Source organism: Nothoprocta perdicaria, unplaced genomic scaffold (assembly GCF_003342845.1).
Source record: "Nothoprocta perdicaria isolate Ctin4 unplaced genomic scaffold, notPer1 scaffold_25, whole genome shotgun sequence".
NCBI lineage: Eukaryota > Metazoa > Chordata > Aves > Tinamiformes > Tinamidae > Nothoprocta > Nothoprocta perdicaria.
The window spans coordinates 1,381,547-1,385,557 of record NW_020455477.1 but is presented as its reverse complement, the minus strand read 5'-3'; positions in this window follow the sequence as shown (position 1 = coordinate 1,385,557).

The window sequence follows — 4,011 nt, the reverse complement described above, 5'->3', positions numbered from 1 at the left end:
GGGCTTCCCTAAGCTGTTTCCTGCACCTGTTGTGCCCAGTTGCCAGTGTGTGTCCAGCATCTGTCTCATCTCGTTCATAAAGTAGCAACAGAGCATTTTTGTTTCCTGATGAGACAATCTCCAAACCCACCAAAAAACAGTTGCTTTGGAACTTCACAATGGTCATGACTACATGAAACTTCTATCTATGCACACAGGGAAACACACTTTTTTGATAAAAGTTGATAATATTTCATACCGTAGTGTACGAGAACTAGTCCACTCCCTCCATCGAGGCAACAAAAATGCTCTCAAAACAAAATTTCAAAATTTTGTTTTTTGTTCAAAAACAAAAAAAACTCAAAAAAATTGGGTTTTTAACAACAAATTCTGCTTCGATTTCATCCATGAAATGCGAGAAAAAACAAATACACAGTGCTGCAAATACTACACTTGCTCAGTGACTTTTCATTACTGCCAGAGCTCAGCTTACACTGAGACTTTTTTTTTTTTTTTGCTGTGATTTTTAAAGTTTTAGGCATATCGCTRTGTAACTTTAGTTTACAATTCACTAGAACTTTTATACCTACAGATTACACCCTGGTCGGTCTAAGCTTTCAGGGTGGATTTCTTCTCTAACAAAAGCTCCGCYTCGGGGAAGAGCGGGGAGAGCCAGCCCCGCAACGTGGTGCTGCGCGCGCCTCTCACGACCGTTACAGCCGTTACGGCGGTTGGCCACCMCGGGGCGGGGCCGGCGCCCGCTCGCGCCGCCAGAGGAGCGCGCGGGGGCGGGCAGGGCAGGGGAACAGCCGTGGAAATGGGCGGCAGCAAATAGGCTGTTTTTAACTGCGCCACTCACCAGCAGGATCGTGGCGACAGGATCCGCACTAGTGATAGGGCAGGGCGAGTCCCTCAGCAGCTGCCGATCAGTGTGGCTACAGTGAYTTCCCGAGGTATCCAGGAAAGAAAACTGCCATTTCACCTCCTGCTGCATTGCCTGCAGGATTTACAGTGGCTTTTCTTAGCAGGCAGCTGGAAATAAAGGCTGCTAAAGTGCTGTACCAAGGTTAAGGATGGCAAACAGTCCATCGTGAAAAGAGAAAATTCAGCCCAGTCTTGATTCCCATTTCCCACAGTTATCAGCATAACAGTCCTGCCATGACCATGAATTTACCTTTCACACCAGGGCGCATGAAGTCCTAAGTGTCCCAAAGGCACAGCACGGCTCCCCAGCCCGGGTGAGCCTGTCCATCTGCGAGCAACCAGCAGCTCCTGCTGCAGGCCGAGGTCTGGCTGGTTGTACCCACTGCCCAAAGAGAATATATTTTTTATGGCACCTCTGCAAGCTGATGCTTTGCAATGTTTTTCTTTTTCCCCTAAAAAACTACCACAGGGGAAATTAATAAGAGGTAAAACTTTCCATAAAGCTACTTAACTGCGAGTTCAGGTGTAAGGGGAAGGGAACACAGCAGACAGGGCACTAATTGCTGATAAATGTCATCTTACACCAGCTCTAGCACAGCTCTAGCACAGAGAAATGGACTTCACTGAGAAAGGTTTTGCCAAAAGGAGGATGAAATTAGCAAGCAGTGAAGTACCAGTTGACCAAAACTTGGCTCAGTTTCTTCTGTTCTTCCATTTGGGAAGCAGATGATTTTTTTTTTTTTTTTTTTTTAATTTTTGCTCCCCAAAGAGGAGAAAATTTTCTCACTTACCTCCCCTGTTTGCAGAATTCCTTGACCAGATCACTGCACTTCTTATATGAAATTCTTATGTTAGCACAAAAATATGAAAATAGAAGCTATAACACTGTTATTAAAAATGTCAAGACTCTGGAAAGGAATATGATATAGTGAAAGAATAGCTAGTTTTATACTCTGTTATATTTAGGTCAAAAACAAAACATAAACCAGCTGAATGACATACTTTAAAACCAAGGCAAGATTATGAACATAATCTACTTTGCCTTCTTGTATAGCACAAAGCCCAGAAATCGAAAAGCTGATTCCCTTGTGTAAACCTCTTAACATGTTAGCCGAGTAAGACACATCTTTTTAATGAAACATCTTGTCTAAAATTTAAGACTCAAATGATTAGTGAATGAATTACATCCCTAATTAAGGGGTTAGTTACCCTACCACTTCTTAAAAACTACAGTTTTCTTACTTTTGTTCATTTCTTTTCTAAGGGTTAAGATATATTCCTAAAGGCTGTAATACGTTCACTTTGTTATAGGAAAAAAAAATATCCTGAGAGTCTTATCAGATGCACAGACACACCTTTTGATGCAAGTGGTCTCCATCTTAAGTCACCTAAACAATAAAAAGAATCTGTCCCTTAAGCAGTTTTGACAGTTTAGCTCCAGATTTTCCTCTTGATTTTGCTTCTCACATAGTCTTAACCCAGATTTCTTACTACCAACCTTGCTTTAACGCAAAGCCCATTATGGCCAAAAGAACTGCTACATTTTTAATAAGGCTTTTACTTTTTACAAGTTCACAGAAAGTTCTGCTCAGAAAGCCCACAAGTTCTGCAAGMAGCTGCATCCTCTCATTCCGAGGCTGTGAAGCAGGTAGCGGCAGCAGGGGGAGTGCTTGGCCTGCACTATGCTGGAAAAAAACACATTTCTCCACCCATTTCTCCTCCTCCAATTCCAGCAGCCTAATTTACAGATGACACTGAAGCAAAGACTGAGAAAGTCTGAAAGGAAATGAGCAGTGAAATATCACTTCCTATACCACTGTATGGAACAAACAACTCTGGCCAGAAGATAGGAGTGTTTCATACTCAGAACAGCAGCATCATTGGGGACACACTACTCCAAAGCAGCACTGAATGAGAAAAGACAGGAATTTGACATCTGAGGAACTACAGCTGTAATAGCATAACATTTTCTGCATCTGTATAGGCCATGCACATATTTCCTAGCATCCAACATGGAAAATTCACCTATGTTACCAGCCCCAAAATCTAAGATTTCAAGTAAAGCACTTAGTAGTTATGCAGGAGAGAGGGGGGAAAAATAGTAATAAAATCAATATCCGTCAACGTCTGGGATCTCAAGGATTCTTGAAGCACAACAAATTAGAAAGCCATCCAAACTCACATCCATGCCAACTTAAAGCCATACTGCAAAATTCCCACAAAAAAAAGGAGATCTTTCCACACAGGCAAACCAAAAGAAAATACACCTGTGGTCTGTTGTTGAATAAAGGTATGAGGTTAGGTACTATTCCTAGCACAAATTTTTGAAGCTATCAACTCCGGTGTTTGCAAAAACTGTTAATAGTTCAAAACTTCTCAAGAATAAACTCAACACCAAACATCCACGGTAGCTTGGTACACTTCACCACCATTCTTCAAAAAGTCACAAAGTCAGCCCCAAATCACCAAGAGATTAACACTCTGAAGAGCTACCGAAGCAATTACTGGACAACTTCAGGACTCTTCACAATACTTATTTGAGACCAGAGAGTCATTTCACATCATTTATAAAAAAAAAAAAAGTTTTATTCCCAGTGAGCTCAAATTTTCAAATTCCCTCTTCCCACTGGTCTTCCAGCACAAAAGCACACAGAACAACTAACATAGCTATTCCTTTAGACAAAGGAGGCCCTTCTAGCAGTCTCTAATATCTAATATGCCACAAAAACCCCAAATTTTCTATCATCATTTCTATTTCAATATTCACAAAGTACTTACCTCCTCCTCCTGAGACCTGGAAGGTATTAAGTGCGAGGCAATGCAAACGTTGGTAAAGGGACAAGCAGCTTAAAAGAAAATGTACTAATTTGCTACAGCCAACAGTTAAAGAAATTTGAATAAGTGTAACACACGAGGATACAAAGAGTCCCCAAAATTTTATTTAAAGAAACATGTTCAAATGCAGCATTTGCAAACAGAGAGATAGAGAAAGAGAGAGAAAAGACTGGAATGCCAATAAAGTTAAGAGAATTTCTGCTTAGTTATATTTCCTTTGATAAACTAGCACCATTGAATCACAAGTCACAGACTAAATTATTTCTAGATGTG